General features: G+C 45.8%; 11 non-coding genes across 11 annotated transcripts; all 11 read left to right on the top strand.

Moving 5' to 3' along the window:
- Positions 1 to 2,380: 2,380 nt before the first annotated feature.
- On the top strand, positions 2,381 to 2,578 carry LOC138668010 (U2 spliceosomal RNA). Its single transcript, XR_011319044.1, has one exon. It is a non-coding gene; the product is annotated as a U2 spliceosomal RNA (small nuclear RNA).
- Positions 2,579 to 3,791: 1,213 nt separating this feature from the next.
- Positions 3,792 to 3,982, top strand: LOC138667913 (U2 spliceosomal RNA). Its single transcript, XR_011318955.1, has one exon. It is a non-coding gene; the product is annotated as a U2 spliceosomal RNA (small nuclear RNA).
- A 1,213-nt stretch (positions 3,983 to 5,195) lies between these two features.
- LOC138667917 (U2 spliceosomal RNA) lies at positions 5,196 to 5,386 on the top strand. Its single transcript, XR_011318957.1, has one exon. It is a non-coding gene; the product is annotated as a U2 spliceosomal RNA (small nuclear RNA).
- Positions 5,387 to 6,599: 1,213 nt separating this feature from the next.
- Positions 6,600 to 6,790, top strand: LOC138667918 (U2 spliceosomal RNA). Its single transcript, XR_011318958.1, has one exon. It is a non-coding gene; the product is annotated as a U2 spliceosomal RNA (small nuclear RNA).
- A 1,209-nt stretch (positions 6,791 to 7,999) lies between these two features.
- Positions 8,000 to 8,190, top strand: LOC138667919 (U2 spliceosomal RNA). Its single transcript, XR_011318959.1, has one exon. It is a non-coding gene; the product is annotated as a U2 spliceosomal RNA (small nuclear RNA).
- A 1,213-nt stretch (positions 8,191 to 9,403) lies between these two features.
- On the top strand, positions 9,404 to 9,594 carry LOC138667920 (U2 spliceosomal RNA). Its single transcript, XR_011318960.1, has one exon. It is a non-coding gene; the product is annotated as a U2 spliceosomal RNA (small nuclear RNA).
- A 1,213-nt stretch (positions 9,595 to 10,807) lies between these two features.
- On the top strand, positions 10,808 to 10,998 carry LOC138667921 (U2 spliceosomal RNA). The gene has a single exon (XR_011318961.1). It is a non-coding gene; the product is annotated as a U2 spliceosomal RNA (small nuclear RNA).
- Positions 10,999 to 12,211: 1,213 nt separating this feature from the next.
- Positions 12,212 to 12,402, top strand: LOC138667922 (U2 spliceosomal RNA). The gene has a single exon (XR_011318962.1). It is a non-coding gene; the product is annotated as a U2 spliceosomal RNA (small nuclear RNA).
- A 1,213-nt stretch (positions 12,403 to 13,615) lies between these two features.
- LOC138667923 (U2 spliceosomal RNA) lies at positions 13,616 to 13,806 on the top strand. Its single transcript, XR_011318963.1, has one exon. It is a non-coding gene; the product is annotated as a U2 spliceosomal RNA (small nuclear RNA).
- A 1,213-nt stretch (positions 13,807 to 15,019) lies between these two features.
- Positions 15,020 to 15,210, top strand: LOC138667924 (U2 spliceosomal RNA). The gene has a single exon (XR_011318964.1). It is a non-coding gene; the product is annotated as a U2 spliceosomal RNA (small nuclear RNA).
- A 1,213-nt stretch (positions 15,211 to 16,423) lies between these two features.
- On the top strand, positions 16,424 to 16,614 carry LOC138667925 (U2 spliceosomal RNA). Its single transcript, XR_011318965.1, has one exon. It is a non-coding gene; the product is annotated as a U2 spliceosomal RNA (small nuclear RNA).
- The last annotated feature ends 706 nt before the right edge of the window (positions 16,615 to 17,320 follow it).

Below are 17,320 nucleotides of genomic sequence, written 5' to 3' on the forward strand. Positions count from 1 at the left end.
AAAAAAAAAAAAAAACTAATGATATACTCACCTCTCAGTGCTGCACGCGGCCGTCCGGTCTCAGGTTTGCCTGCGATGACGTCGTGATCACATGACCATGATGTCACGAAGGTCCTCCTCGCATAGCATCTTTGCAACCGGACAAAAATATCACATAATAATCTAAAGTAAAGAGAAATGATTATTAGACGAAATAACAAAGAATGTGATGATAAGTAGTGATGGGTTATTTGTGATTGAGTCACGACAAAGAAGTGGCTCTGTCCTGCATACGATGTTATCCGTCACCCTAAGCGAGTGACACAAACATTTCAGACCAGTTGTCACTGGGCATAAAAATAGTGAATAAAAATAGTGACTCTGCTTGTCTAAACCAAAGTTTGGTCACTCTTTAAATTACTTGTTTTACTGTAATTACAGTGATTAAATATAAATGTAATAGATAGACCCGTTCAAGAATCAGCCCTTTGTAATGTTTGCATTTTATTTTTTCTGTCTTTTCCAGAGCCATAACTTTCTTATTATTCCGTCAATATGGCCATGTGAGGCTTATTTGTAGTGGGAAGAGTAGTACGGTAGTTTTGACCAACACCATTGGTTTCAGTATGTCTTGTACTCTAAAACATGAAAAAAAAATCCAAGTGTGGTGAATTTGCAAAAAAAGTGGAATCCCATCCTTGTTTTTTGTTTTGTATTTTTGCTAGGTTCACTAAATGCTAAAACAGACCTGCTATTGTGATTCTCCACGTCATTATGAGTTTATGGACACCAAACATGTCTAGGTTATTTGTTCTGACAAAAATGTCAACCTTTAAAAAAAAAATTGCTCAATTTTCCGATACCTGTAGCGTCTCTATTTTTCATCCATATGGGGTTGCTTGAGGGCTTGCTGAGGGCTTATTTTAAGTGTGGCGAACTGACATTTTTACTGATACCAGTTTTGCGCAGATATGTTCTTTTGATCGCTCGTTGTTGCATTTCAATGCAATGTTGTGGCGACCCAAAAAACCTAATTCTGTCGTTTTGAATTTTTTTCTTGGTACACCTACACTGTCTAGCGATCAGGTTAATCGTTTTTTTATTGATAGATTGTGCGATTCTGAAAGCGGCGATACAAAATCTGTGTAGGTTTAATTTTTTTATTGATTGATTTTTAATGGGGCGCAGAGCACAGCGCTTGAGGATAGACGGCTGTAGGTAAGTATGTACTGTTTGTTTTTTTTACTTTTAGGATGGTAACCAGGGTAAACATCGGGTTACTAAGCGCGGCCCTGCGCTTAGTTATCCGATGTTTACCCTGGTTACCGGCATTGTTGGTCGCTGGAGAGCGGTCTGTGTGACAGCTCTCCAGCGACCAAACAGCGACGCTGCAGCGATCCGGATTGTTGTTGTTATCGCTGCAGTGTCGCTAAGTGTGACGGTACCTTTAGGCTATGTGCACACGTTCAGGATTTCTTGCCGAAAATTCCTGAGAATTCCCGACATATTCCTCAAGAAATCCACAAGAAAACCTCATGCGTTTTTTCCGCGATTTTGCCGCGGTTTTGCCGCGTTTTTTCCCGTACACTTCCCAATGCATTTTGGAGTGGGAAATCCGCCGAATTAAAAAAATGGAAAATTAATGAACATGCTGCATTTTTTGCCGCGATGCGTTTTTTCGTGGAAAAAGCACATCCTGTGTACAAAACATGCGGAATTCATTCTAAATGATGGGATGCTTATTGTATGTGCTTTTTTTTGTGGTTTTATAGCGTTTTTATTGGCAAAAACCGCAAAAAAAACATCAAAAAACAGCAACGTGTGCACACAGCATTAATCATGTGTCCGTGTCGGCAATGCGCACATTTCTGGCCAAATGGCCAGAAGCAGTAGTTAAATGCCATAGTCAGATTCTTTACAGTGGCAGTTAACAAATTAATAGTAGTAGGTGGATCACAATCTCACCTGTCACTATTGCACACATGTCATGTAAAACAGTTGACATGTCGTGACTTTGATGTGGGCTCAGTGTTAAACCCAACATGAAAAGTGGAGACTCAATGTGTACTGTAACTAGTAAACTGAAGGATCTAAAAATGGCATAGTGCAACATCAGAAAAGAGAGTCACACTGCCTGACAACACAGATGAAGACCTTACATGTGGATTACTTTCTCAGCACATTCTATTTTAGTTAGAGAGATTTTCATTTGAAGCAGCAGAGTAGCAATGGGTGACGTTTTAGACATGACTACCTTTTCTGAATAAATTAACAAATATTAGAATAATTATTCAAATAATTAGCATGCTACTGAAGTCTCCGTAATGTAAGTTGGCATTAGAGAAGGCCTGGAAGTCAACGTTTAGAAATATGTTTAGAACAGATAGACGCTTGCTTTTGCATCCGTCGTCGTCGTCGCCGCCGCCGCTTAAGATCAAGTGTAGTATCTGTTCTTATCAGTTTAATATCTGATACGTCCCCTATTTGGGGACCATATATTAAATGGATTTTTAGAACAGGGAGCTGGAAATGGAGCTTGCTCTGTCCACTCCACGCATTGACCCGTTATTGCAGTATCTCCGGGAACAGTGCACCCCTTCTCTGATCCGGTTTCCAAAAACAGATTGAATTGAAATCAGCCCAGCAAGTTGTCATTTAACACTTTCTGAGAATTCTTTTCAGGGTCAAAGAAGCACGTTTCAGGTGGCAAATGTAGCAATTTGCTCAGTTTCACTGGACCGTTTGCAACATTTCCTGTGCCTTGCTTTCACCTGTGCATGTTCAGCATTGGATTGCATCCAATATGCAATCAATCAATCAAGCAATCAAGCAATCTTTGCTGGTTGCAACAGGTGTGTTAAGATGTAGGCCCGAATGAGGCCTTTGTAACAGTGTTGCTAATATATTGTGCCATCTACAAAATTAGGCCCCTGCCTGCCTGCCTGCCTGCCTGCCTGCCTGCCTGCCTGCCTGCCTGCCTGCCTGCTGTCTGTCAGCATGAAGTGTTTAAATTGAAGTATCCTACGAGTAGTTCGGCCATACATACTACATTTGTGACCGCATGCACAAATTCCTTTGTAAAACATTGGCTCCCTCTTGTGGACCACTGACTTTTAATTATGTGGTGTATGATATGTATTTCAATAAAGAAGGAAAAATGGTGTCTGTGATGATCTTGAATGTGCTAGTCTTGTCTATTTTGTCTTGTACTGTGTGAGTAGTATTCTAATGCTTTTGACCAACTGGGTGCGCTGCTGCTGCCTGCCCGCCTGCAGTAGATAGAATCTATGCACGGAACCTTCACCTGCTGCTGCTGTCACAATGGGGCCTTCAGCCATTGACTCCGGAACTCTCACGTGTCACAATGGGCTCTGGACTTATCTAAGGCAGAGAAAAATGGCGCCGTCTTCAGTCTGCTGCTGGAACAGCAGCAGACCACATGGTAGGGGGATTGTCTTTTTTTTTTTTAAAGGGGCAATTTGCAGACTTGCACTAATAGTTGCACTCTGGAGCGCCAAAGGGATGGAGGGTGTGTTCAGATGGGCGGAGTTATGCAGATCAGGCGGCGTTATGCAGATTAGGCGGAGTTAGGCAGATTTTTTAAAAACGCGTTGGGCCCAAATTGAACACACCCCCACACACCCCCACACACCCCCCACACGCCCCCACACACACCAGAACTGCCATTTGAGAAGGCATCCAGAGTTTAGAAAAAAAATGTCTTCCCCTGGGCAATCATCTTTTGGGCTCTCTCCACAGTGAGTCCTGGTTGTGGGCCATGGGGCGTCTGGAGTGGCAAACCATTTCAGGCTATCGCTTCTCGGCCTTTTGGCTAAGATCAAGTGTAGTATCTGTTCTTATCAGTTTAATATCTGATACGTCCCCTATTTGGGGACCATATATTAAATGGATTTTTAGAACAGGGAGCTGGAAATGGAGCTTGCTCTGTCCACTCCACGCATTGACCCGTTATTGCAGTATCTCCGGGAACAGTGCACCCCTTCTCTGATCCGGTTTCCAAAAACAGATTGAATTGAAATCAGCCCAGCAAGTTGTCATTTAACACTTTCTGAGAATTCTTTTCAGGGTCAAAGAAGCACGTTTCAGGTGGCAAATGTAGCAATTTGCTCAGTTTCACTGGACCGTTTGCAACATTTCCTGTGCCTTGCTTTCACCTGTGCATGTTCAGCATTGGATTGCATCCAATATGCAATCAATCAATCAAGCAATCAAGCAATCTTTGCTGGTTGCAACAGGTGTGTTAAGATGTAGGCCCGAATGAGGCCTTTGTAACAGTGTTGCTAATATATTGTGCCATCTACAAAATTAGGCCCCTGCCTGCCTGCCTGCCTGCCTGCCTGCCTGCCTGCCTGCCTGCCTGCCTGCCTGCTGTCTGTCAGCATGAAGTGTTTAAATTGAAGTATCCTACGAGTAGTTCGGCCATACATACTACATTTGTGACCGCATGCACAAATTCCTTTGTAAAACATTGGCTCCCTCTTGTGGACCACTGACTTTTAATTATGTGGTGTATGATATGTATTTCAATAAAGAAGGAAAAATGGTGTCTGTGATGATCTTGAATGTGCTAGTCTTGTCTATTTTGTCTTGTACTGTGTGAGTAGTATTCTAATGCTTTTGACCAACTGGGTGCGCTGCTGCTGCCTGCCCGCCTGCAGTAGATAGAATCTATGCACGGAACCTTCACCTGCTGCTGCTGTCACAATGGGGCCTTCAGCCATTGACTCCGGAACTCTCACGTGTCACAATGGGCTCTGGACTTATCTAAGGCAGAGAAAAATGGCGCCGTCTTCAGTCTGCTGCTGGAACAGCAGCAGACCACATGGTAGGGGGATTGTCTTTTTTTTTTTTAAAGGGGCAATTTGCAGACTTGCACTAATAGTTGCACTCTGGAGCGCCAAAGGGATGGAGGGTGTGTTCAGATGGGCGGAGTTATGCAGATCAGGCGGCGTTATGCAGATTAGGCGGAGTTAGGCAGATTTTTTAAAAACGCGTTGGGCCCAAATTGAACACACCCCCACACACCCCCACACACCCCCCACACGCCCCCACACACACCAGAACTGCCATTTGAGAAGGCATCCAGAGTTTAGAAAAAAAATGTCTTCCCCTGGGCAATCATCTTTTGGGCTCTCTCCACAGTGAGTCCTGGTTGTGGGCCATGGGGCGTCTGGAGTGGCAAACCATTTCAGGCTATCGCTTCTCGGCCTTTTGGCTAAGATCAAGTGTAGTATCTGTTCTTATCAGTTTAATATCTGATACGTCCCCTATTTGGGGACCATATATTAAATGGATTTTTAGAACAGGGAGCTGGAAATGGAGCTTGCTCTGTCCACTCCACGCATTGACCCGTTATTGCAGTATCTCCGGGAACAGTGCACCCCTTCTCTGATCCGGTTTCCAAAAACAGATTGAATTGAAATCAGCCCAGCAAGTTGTCATTTAACACTTTCTGAGAATTCTTTTCAGGGTCAAAGAAGCACGTTTCAGGTGGCAAATGTAGCAATTTGCTCAGTTTCACTGGACCGTTTGCAACATTTCCTGTGCCTTGCTTTCACCTGTGCATGTTCAGCATTGGATTGCATCCAATATGCAATCAATCAATCAAGCAATCAAGCAATCTTTGCTGGTTGCAACAGGTGTGTTAAGATGTAGGCCCGAATGAGGCCTTTGTAACAGTGTTGCTAATATATTGTGCCATCTACAAAATTAGGCCCCTGCCTGCCTGCCTGCCTGCCTGCCTGCCTGCCTGCCTGCCTGCCTGCCTGCCTGCTGTCTGTCAGCATGAAGTGTTTAAATTGAAGTATCCTACGAGTAGTTCGGCCATACATACTACATTTGTGACCGCATGCACAAATTCCTTTGTAAAACATTGGCTCCCTCTTGTGGACCACTGACTTTTAATTATGTGGTGTATGATATGTATTTCAATAAAGAAGGAAAAATGGTGTCTGTGATGATCTTGAATGTGCTAGTCTTGTCTATTTTGTCTTGTACTGTGTGAGTAGTATTCTAATGCTTTTGACCAACTGGGTGCGCTGCTGCTGCCTGCCCGCCTGCAGTAGATAGAATCTATGCACGGAACCTTCACCTGCTGCTGCTGTCACAATGGGGCCTTCAGCCATTGACTCCGGAACTCTCACGTGTCACAATGGGCTCTGGACTTATCTAAGGCAGAGAAAAATGGCGCCGTCTTCAGTCTGCTGCTGGAACAGCAGCAGACCACATGGTAGGGGGATTGTCTTTTTTTTTTTTAAAGGGGCAATTTGCAGACTTGCACTAATAGTTGCACTCTGGAGCGCCAAAGGGATGGAGGGTGTGTTCAGATGGGCGGAGTTATGCAGATCAGGCGGCGTTATGCAGATTAGGCGGAGTTAGGCAGATTTTTTAAAAACGCGTTGGGCCCAAATTGAACACACCCCCACACACCCCCACACACCCCCCACACGCCCCCACACACACCAGAACTGCCATTTGAGAAGGCATCCAGAGTTTAGAAAAAAAATGTCTTCCCCTGGGCAATCATCTTTTGGGCTCTCTCCACAGTGAGTCCTGGTTGTGGGCCATGGGGCGTCTGGAGTGGCAAACCATTTCAGGCTATCGCTTCTCGGCCTTTTGGCTAAGATCAAGTGTAGTATCTGTTCTTATCAGTTTAATATCTGATACGTCCCCTATTTGGGGACCATATATTAAATGGATTTTTAGAACAGGGAGCTGGAAATGGAGCTTGCTCTGTCCACTCCACGCATTGACCCGTTATTGCAGTATCTCCGGGAACAGTGCACCCCTTCTCTGATCCGGTTTCCAAAAACAGATTGAATTGAAATCAGCCCAGCAAGTTGTCATTTAACACTTTCTGAGAATTCTTTTCAGGGTCAAAGAAGCACGTTTCAGGTGGCAAATGTAGCAATTTGCTCAGTTTCACTGGACCGTTTGCAACATTTCCTGTGCCTTGCTTTCACCTGTGCATGTTCAGCATTGGATTGCATCCAATATGCAATCAATCAATCAAGCAATCAAGCAATCTTTGCTGGTTGCAACAGGTGTGTTAAGATGTAGGCCCGAATGAGGCCTTTGTAACAGTGTTGCTAATATATTGTGCCATCTACAAAATTAGGCCCCTGCCTGCCTGCCTGCCTGCCTGCCTGCCTGCCTGCCTGCCTGCCTGCCTGCTGTCTGTCAGCATGAAGTGTTTAAATTGAAGTATCCTACGAGTAGTTCGGCCATACATACTACATTTGTGACCGCATGCACAAATTCCTTTGTAAAACATTGGCTCCCTCTTGTGGACCACTGACTTTTAATTATGTGGTGTATGATATGTATTTCAATAAAGAAGGAAAAATGGTGTCTGTGATGATCTTGAATGTGCTAGTCTTGTCTATTTTGTCTTGTACTGTGTGAGTAGTATTCTAATGCTTTTGACCAACTGGGTGCGCTGCTGCTGCCTGCCCGCCTGCAGTAGATAGAATCTATGCACGGAACCTTCACCTGCTGCTGCTGTCACAATGGGGCCTTCAGCCATTGACTCCGGAACTCTCACGTGTCACAATGGGCTCTGGACTTATCTAAGGCAGAGAAAAATGGCGCCGTCTTCAGTCTGCTGCTGGAACAGCAGCAGACCACATGGTAGGGGGATTGTCTTTTTTTTTTTTAAAGGGGCAATTTGCAGACTTGCACTAATAGTTGCACTCTGGAGCGCCAAAGGGATGGAGGGTGTGTTCAGATGGGCGGAGTTATGCAGATCAGGCGGCGTTATGCAGATTAGGCGGAGTTAGGCAGATTTTTTAAAAACGCGTTGGGCCCAAATTGAACACACCCCCACACACCCCCACACACCCCCCACACGCCCCCACACACACCAGAACTGCCATTTGAGAAGGCATCCAGAGTTTAGAAAAAAAATGTCTTCCCCTGGGCAATCATCTTTTGGGCTCTCTCCACAGTGAGTCCTGGTTGTGGGCCATGGGGCGTCTGGAGTGGCAAACCATTTCAGGCTATCGCTTCTCGGCCTTTTGGCTAAGATCAAGTGTAGTATCTGTTCTTATCAGTTTAATATCTGATACGTCCCCTATTTGGGGACCATATATTAAATGGATTTTTAGAACAGGGAGCTGGAAATGGAGCTTGCTCTGTCCACTCCACGCATTGACCCGTTATTGCAGTATCTCCGGGAACAGTGCACCCCTTCTCTGATCCGGTTTCCAAAAACAGATTGAATTGAAATCAGCCCAGCAAGTTGTCATTTAACACTTTCTGAGAATTCTTTTCAGGGTCAAAGAAGCACGTTTCAGGTGGCAAATGTAGCAATTTGCTCAGTTTCACTGGACCGTTTGCAACATTTCCTGTGCCTTGCTTTCACCTGTGCATGTTCAGCATTGGATTGCATCCAATATGCAATCAATCAATCAAGCAATCAAGCAATCTTTGCTGGTTGCAACAGGTGTGTTAAGATGTAGGCCCGAATGAGGCCTTTGTAACAGTGTTGCTAATATATTGTGCCATCTACAAAATTAGGCCCCTGCCTGCCTGCCTGCCTGCCTGCCTGCCTGCCTGCCTGCCTGCCTGCCTGCCTGCTGTCTGTCAGCATGAAGTGTTTAAATTGAAGTATCCTACGAGTAGTTCGGCCATACATACTACATTTGTGACCGCATGCACAAATTCCTTTGTAAAACATTGGCTCCCTCTTGTGGACCACTGACTTTTAATTATGTGGTGTATGATATGTATTTCAATAAAGAAGGAAAAATGGTGTCTGTGATGATCTTGAATGTGCTAGTCTTGTCTATTTTGTCTTGTACTGTGTGAGTAGTATTCTAATGCTTTTGACCAACTGGGTGCGCTGCTGCTGCCTGCCCGCCTGCAGTAGATAGAATCTATGCACGGAACCTTCACCTGCTGCTGCTGTCACAATGGGGCCTTCAGCCATTGACTCCGGAACTCTCACGTGTCACAATGGGCTCTGGACTTATCTAAGGCAGAGAAAAATGGCGCCGTCTTCAGTCTGCTGCTGGAACAGCAGCAGACCACATGGTAGGGGGATTGTCTTTTTTTTTTTTAAAGGGGCAATTTGCAGACTTGCACTAATAGTTGCACTCTGGAGCGCCAAAGGGATGGAGGGTGTGTTCAGATGGGCGGAGTTATGCAGATCAGGCGGCGTTATGCAGATTAGGCGGAGTTAGGCAGATTTTTTAAAAACGCGTTGGGCCCAAATTGAACACACCCCCACACACCCCCACACACCCCCCACACGCCCCCACACACACCAGAACTGCCATTTGAGAAGGCATCCAGAGTTTAGAAAAAAAATGTCTTCCCCTGGGCAATCATCTTTTGGGCTCTCTCCACAGTGAGTCCTGGTTGTGGGCCATGGGGCGTCTGGAGTGGCAAACCATTTCAGGCTATCGCTTCTCGGCCTTTTGGCTAAGATCAAGTGTAGTATCTGTTCTTATCAGTTTAATATCTGATACGTCCCCTATTTGGGGACCATATATTAAATGGATTTTTAGAACAGGGAGCTGGAAATGGAGCTTGCTCTGTCCACTCCACGCATTGACCCGTTATTGCAGTATCTCCGGGAACAGTGCACCCCTTCTCTGATCCGGTTTCCAAAAACAGATTGAATTGAAATCAGCCCAGCAAGTTGTCATTTAACACTTTCTGAGAATTCTTTTCAGGGTCAAAGAAGCACGTTTCAGGTGGCAAATGTAGCAATTTGCTCAGTTTCACTGGACCGTTTGCAACATTTCCTGTGCCTTGCTTTCACCTGTGCATGTTCAGCATTGGATTGCATCCAATATGCAATCAATCAATCAAGCAATCAAGCAATCTTTGCTGGTTGCAACAGGTGTGTTAAGATGTAGGCCCGAATGAGGCCTTTGTAACAGTGTTGCTAATATATTGTGCCATCTACAAAATTAGGCCCCTGCCTGCCTGCCTGCCTGCCTGCCTGCCTGCCTGCCTGCCTGCCTGCCTGCCTGCTGTCTGTCAGCATGAAGTGTTTAAATTGAAGTATCCTACGAGTAGTTCGGCCATACATACTACATTTGTGACCGCATGCACAAATTCCTTTGTAAAACATTGGCTCCCTCTTGTGGACCACTGACTTTTAATTATGTGGTGTATGATATGTATTTCAATAAAGAAGGAAAAATGGTGTCTGTGATGATCTTGAATGTGCTAGTCTTGTCTATTTTGTCTTGTACTGTGTGAGTAGTATTCTAATGCTTTTGACCAACTGGGTGCGCTGCTGCTGCCTGCCCGCCTGCAGTAGATAGAATCTATGCACGGAACCTTCACCTGCTGCTGCTGTCACAATGGGGCCTTCAGCCATTGACTCCGGAACTCTCACGTGTCACAATGGGCTCTGGACTTATCTAAGGCAGAGAAAAATGGCGCCGTCTTCAGTCTGCTGCTGGAACAGCAGCAGACCACATGGTAGGGGGATTGTCTTTTTTTTTTTTAAAGGGGCAATTTGCAGACTTGCACTAATAGTTGCACTCTGGAGCGCCAAAGGGATGGAGGGTGTGTTCAGATGGGCGGAGTTATGCAGATCAGGCGGCGTTATGCAGATTAGGCGGAGTTAGGCAGATTTTTTAAAAACGCGTTGGGCCCAAATTGAACACACCCCCACACACCCCCACACACCCCCCACACGCCCCCACACACACCAGAACTGCCATTTGAGAAGGCATCCAGAGTTTAGAAAAAAAATGTCTTCCCCTGGGCAATCATCTTTTGGGCTCTCTCCACAGTGAGTCCTGGTTGTGGGCCATGGGGCGTCTGGAGTGGCAAACCATTTCAGGCTATCGCTTCTCGGCCTTTTGGCTAAGATCAAGTGTAGTATCTGTTCTTATCAGTTTAATATCTGATACGTCCCCTATTTGGGGACCATATATTAAATGGATTTTTAGAACAGGGAGCTGGAAATGGAGCTTGCTCTGTCCACTCCACGCATTGACCCGTTATTGCAGTATCTCCGGGAACAGTGCACCCCTTCTCTGATCCGGTTTCCAAAAACAGATTGAATTGAAATCAGCCCAGCAAGTTGTCATTTAACACTTTCTGAGAATTCTTTTCAGGGTCAAAGAAGCACGTTTCAGGTGGCAAATGTAGCAATTTGCTCAGTTTCACTGGACCGTTTGCAACATTTCCTGTGCCTTGCTTTCACCTGTGCATGTTCAGCATTGGATTGCATCCAATATGCAATCAATCAATCAAGCAATCAAGCAATCTTTGCTGGTTGCAACAGGTGTGTTAAGATGTAGGCCCGAATGAGGCCTTTGTAACAGTGTTGCTAATATATTGTGCCATCTACAAAATTAGGCCCCTGCCTGCCTGCCTGCCTGCCTGCCTGCCTGCCTGCCTGCCTGCCTGCCTGCCTGCTGTCTGTCAGCATGAAGTGTTTAAATTGAAGTATCCTACGAGTAGTTCGGCCATACATACTACATTTGTGACCGCATGCACAAATTCCTTTGTAAAACATTGGCTCCCTCTTGTGGACCACTGACTTTTAATTATGTGGTGTATGATATGTATTTCAATAAAGAAGGAAAAATGGTGTCTGTGATGATCTTGAATGTGCTAGTCTTGTCTATTTTGTCTTGTACTGTGTGAGTAGTATTCTAATGCTTTTGACCAACTGGGTGCGCTGCTGCTGCCTGCCCGCCTGCAGTAGATAGAATCTATGCACGGAACCTTCACCTGCTGCTGCTGTCACAATGGGGCCTTCAGCCATTGACTCCGGAACTCTCACGTGTCACAATGGGCTCTGGACTTATCTAAGGCAGAGAAAAATGGCGCCGTCTTCAGTCTGCTGCTGGAACAGCAGCAGACCACATGGTAGGGGGATTGTCTTTTTTTTTTTTAAAGGGGCAATTTGCAGACTTGCACTAATAGTTGCACTCTGGAGCGCCAAAGGGATGGAGGGTGTGTTCAGATGGGCGGAGTTATGCAGATCAGGCGGCGTTATGCAGATTAGGCGGAGTTAGGCAGATTTTTTAAAAACGCGTTGGGCCCAAATTGAACACACCCCCACACACCCCCACACACCCCCCACACGCCCCCACACACACCAGAACTGCCATTTGAGAAGGCATCCAGAGTTTAGAAAAAAAATGTCTTCCCCTGGGCAATCATCTTTTGGGCTCTCTCCACAGTGAGTCCTGGTTGTGGGCCATGGGGCGTCTGGAGTGGCAAACCATTTCAGGCTATCGCTTCTCGGCCTTTTGGCTAAGATCAAGTGTAGTATCTGTTCTTATCAGTTTAATATCTGATACGTCCCCTATTTGGGGACCATATATTAAATGGATTTTTAGAACAGGGAGCTGGAAATGGAGCTTGCTCTGTCCACTCCACGCATTGACCCGTTATTGCAGTATCTCCGGGAACAGTGCACCCCTTCTCTGATCCGGTTTCCAAAAACAGATTGAATTGAAATCAGCCCAGCAAGTTGTCATTTAACACTTTCTGAGAATTCTTTTCAGGGTCAAAGAAGCACGTTTCAGGTGGCAAATGTAGCAATTTGCTCAGTTTCACTGGACCGTTTGCAACATTTCCTGTGCCTTGCTTTCACCTGTGCATGTTCAGCATTGGATTGCATCCAATATGCAATCAATCAATCAAGCAATCAAGCAATCTTTGCTGGTTGCAACAGGTGTGTTAAGATGTAGGCCCGAATGAGGCCTTTGTAACAGTGTTGCTAATATATTGTGCCATCTACAAAATTAGGCCCCTGCCTGCCTGCCTGCCTGCCTGCCTGCCTGCCTGCCTGCCTGCCTGCCTGCCTGCTGTCTGTCAGCATGAAGTGTTTAAATTGAAGTATCCTACGAGTAGTTCGGCCATACATACTACATTTGTGACCGCATGCACAAATTCCTTTGTAAAACATTGGCTCCCTCTTGTGGACCACTGACTTTTAATTATGTGGTGTATGATATGTATTTCAATAAAGAAGGAAAAATGGTGTCTGTGATGATCTTGAATGTGCTAGTCTTGTCTATTTTGTCTTGTACTGTGTGAGTAGTATTCTAATGCTTTTGACCAACTGGGTGCGCTGCTGCTGCCTGCCCGCCTGCAGTAGATAGAATCTATGCACGGAACCTTCACCTGCTGCTGCTGTCACAATGGGGCCTTCAGCCATTGACTCCGGAACTCTCACGTGTCACAATGGGCTCTGGACTTATCTAAGGCAGAGAAAAATGGCGCCGTCTTCAGTCTGCTGCTGGAACAGCAGCAGACCACATGGTAGGGGGATTGTCTTTTTTTTTTTTAAAGGGGCAATTTGCAGACTTGCACTAATAGTTGCACTCTGGAGCGCCAAAGGGATGGAGGGTGTGTTCAGATGGGCGGAGTTATGCAGATCAGGCGGCGTTATGCAGATTAGGCGGAGTTAGGCAGATTTTTTAAAAACGCGTTGGGCCCAAATTGAACACACCCCCACACACCCCCACACACCCCCCACACGCCCCCACACACACCAGAACTGCCATTTGAGAAGGCATCCAGAGTTTAGAAAAAAAATGTCTTCCCCTGGGCAATCATCTTTTGGGCTCTCTCCACAGTGAGTCCTGGTTGTGGGCCATGGGGCGTCTGGAGTGGCAAACCATTTCAGGCTATCGCTTCTCGGCCTTTTGGCTAAGATCAAGTGTAGTATCTGTTCTTATCAGTTTAATATCTGATACGTCCCCTATTTGGGGACCATATATTAAATGGATTTTTAGAACAGGGAGCTGGAAATGGAGCTTGCTCTGTCCACTCCACGCATTGACCCGTTATTGCAGTATCTCCGGGAACAGTGCACCCCTTCTCTGATCCGGTTTCCAAAAACAGATTGAATTGAAATCAGCCCAGCAAGTTGTCATTTAACACTTTCTGAGAATTCTTTTCAGGGTCAAAGAAGCACGTTTCAGGTGGCAAATGTAGCAATTTGCTCAGTTTCACTGGACCGTTTGCAACATTTCCTGTGCCTTGCTTTCACCTGTGCATGTTCAGCATTGGATTGCATCCAATATGCAATCAATCAATCAAGCAATCAAGCAATCTTTGCTGGTTGCAACAGGTGTGTTAAGATGTAGGCCCGAATGAGGCCTTTGTAACAGTGTTGCTAATATATTGTGCCATCTACAAAATTAGGCCCCTGCCTGCCTGCCTGCCTGCCTGCCTGCCTGCCTGCCTGCCTGCCTGCCTGCCTGCTGTCTGTCAGCATGAAGTGTTTAAATTGAAGTATCCTACGAGTAGTTCGGCCATACATACTACATTTGTGACCGCATGCACAAATTCCTTTGTAAAACATTGGCTCCCTCTTGTGGACCACTGACTTTTAATTATGTGGTGTATGATATGTATTTCAATAAAGAAGGAAAAATGGTGTCTGTGATGATCTTGAATGTGCTAGTCTTGTCTATTTTGTCTTGTACTGTGTGAGTAGTATTCTAATGCTTTTGACCAACTGGGTGCGCTGCTGCTGCCTGCCCGCCTGCAGTAGATAGAATCTATGCACGGAACCTTCACCTGCTGCTGCTGTCACAATGGGGCCTTCAGCCATTGACTCCGGAACTCTCACGTGTCACAATGGGCTCTGGACTTATCTAAGGCAGAGAAAAATGGCGCCGTCTTCAGTCTGCTGCTGGAACAGCAGCAGACCACATGGTAGGGGGATTGTCTTTTTTTTTTTTAAAGGGGCAATTTGCAGACTTGCACTAATAGTTGCACTCTGGAGCGCCAAAGGGATGGAGGGTGTGTTCAGATGGGCGGAGTTATGCAGATCAGGCGGCGTTATGCAGATTAGGCGGAGTTAGGCAGATTTTTTAAAAACGCGTTGGGCCCAAATTGAACACACCCCCACACACCCCCACACACCCCCCACACGCCCCCACACACACCAGAACTGCCATTTGAGAAGGCATCCAGAGTTTAGAAAAAAAATGTCTTCCCCTGGGCAATCATCTTTTGGGCTCTCTCCACAGTGAGTCCTGGTTGTGGGCCATGGGGCGTCTGGAGTGGCAAACCATTTCAGGCTATCGCTTCTCGGCCTTTTGGCTAAGATCAAGTGTAGTATCTGTTCTTATCAGTTTAATATCTGATACGTCCCCTATTTGGGGACCATATATTAAATGGATTTTTAGAACAGGGAGCTGGAAATGGAGCTTGCTCTGTCCACTCCACGCATTGACCCGTTATTGCAGTATCTCCGGGAACAGTGCACCCCTTCTCTGATCCGGTTTCCAAAAACAGATTGAATTGAAATCAGCCCAGCAAGTTGTCATTTAACACTTTCTGAGAATTCTTTTCAGGGTCAAAGAAGCACGTTTCAGGTGGCAAATGTAGCAATTTGCTCAGTTTCACTGGACCGTTTGCAACATTTCCTGTGCCTTGCTTTCACCTGTGCATGTTCAGCATTGGATTGCATCCAATATGCAATCAATCAATCAAGCAATCAAGCAATCTTTGCTGGTTGCAACAGGTGTGTTAAGATGTAGGCCCGAATGAGGCCTTTGTAACAGTGTTGCTAATATATTGTGCCATCTACAAAATTAGGCCCCTGCCTGCCTGCCTGCCTGCCTGCCTGCCTGCCTGCCTGCCTGCCTGCCTGCCTGCTGTCTGTCAGCATGAAGTGTTTAAATTGAAGTATCCTACGAGTAGTTCGGCCATACATACTACATTTGTGACCGCATGCACAAATTCCTTTGTAAAACATTGGCTCCCTCTTGTGGACCACTGACTTTTAATTATGTGGTGTATGATATGTATTTCAATAAAGAAGGAAAAATGGTGTCTGTGATGATCTTGAATGTGCTAGTCTTGTCTATTTTGTCTTGTACTGTGTGAGTAGTATTCTAATGCTTTTGACCAACTGGGTGCGCTGCTGCTGCCTGCCCGCCTGCAGTAGATAGAATCTATGCACGGAACCTTCACCTGCTGCTGCTGTCACAATGGGGCCTTCAGCCATTGACTCCGGAACTCTCACGTGTCACAATGGGCTCTGGACTTATCTAAGGCAGAGAAAAATGGCGCCGTCTTCAGTCTGCTGCTGGAACAGCAGCAGACCACATGGTAGGGGGATTGTCTTTTTTTTTTTTAAAGGGGCAATTTGCAGACTTGCACTAATAGTTGCACTCTGGAGCGCCAAAGGGATGGAGGGTGTGTTCAGATGGGCGGAGTTATGCAGATCAGGCGGCGTTATGCAGATTAGGCGGAGTTAGGCAGATTTTTTAAAAACGCGTTGGGCCCAAATTGAACACACCCCCACACACCCCCACACACCCCCCACACGCCCCCACACACACCAGAACTGCCATTTGAGAAGGCATCCAGAGTTTAGAAAAAAAATGTCTTCCCCTGGGCAATCATCTTTTGGGCTCTCTCCACAGTGAGTCCTGGTTGTGGGCCATGGGGCGTCTGGAGTGGCAAACCATTTCAGGCTATCGCTTCTCGGCCTTTTGGCTAAGATCAAGTGTAGTATCTGTTCTTATCAGTTTAATATCTGATACGTCCCCTATTTGGGGACCATATATTAAATGGATTTTTAGAACAGGGAGCTGGAAATGGAGCTTGCTCTGTCCACTCCACGCATTGACCCGTTATTGCAGTATCTCCGGGAACAGTGCACCCCTTCTCTGATCCGGTTTCCAAAAACAGATTGAATTGAAATCAGCCCAGCAAGTTGTCATTTAACACTTTCTGAGAATTCTTTTCAGGGTCAAAGAAGCACGTTTCAGGTGGCAAATGTAGCAATTTGCTCAGTTTCACTGGACCGTTTGCAACATTTCCTGTGCCTTGCTTTCACCTGTGCATGTTCAGCATTGGATTGCATCCAATATGCAATCAATCAATCAAGCAATCAAGCAATCTTTGCTGGTTGCAACAGGTGTGTTAAGATGTAGGCCCGAATGAGGCCTTTGTAACAGTGTTGCTAATATATTGTGCCATCTACAAAATTAGGCCCCTGCCTGCCTGCCTGCCTGCCTGCCTGCCTGCCTGCCTGCCTGCCTGCCTGCCTGCTGTCTGTCAGCATGAAGTGTTTAAATTGAAGTATCCTACGAGTAGTTCGGCCATACATACTACATTTGTGACCGCATGCACAAATTCCTTTGTAAAACATTGGCTCCCTCTTGTGGACCACTGACTTTTAATTATGTGGTGTATGATATGTATTTCAATAAAGAAGGAAAAATGGTGTCTGTGATGATCTTGAATGTGCTAGTCTTGTCTATTTTGTCTTGTACTGTGTGAGTAGTATTCTAATGCTTTTGACCAACTGGGTGCGCTGCTGCTGCCTGCCCGCCTGCAGTAGATAGAATCTATGCACGGAACCTTCACC

This window comes from Ranitomeya imitator, chromosome 2 (genome assembly GCF_032444005.1).
Source record: "Ranitomeya imitator isolate aRanImi1 chromosome 2, aRanImi1.pri, whole genome shotgun sequence".
In the NCBI taxonomy this organism is placed as follows: Eukaryota; Metazoa; Chordata; class Amphibia; order Anura; family Dendrobatidae; genus Ranitomeya; species Ranitomeya imitator.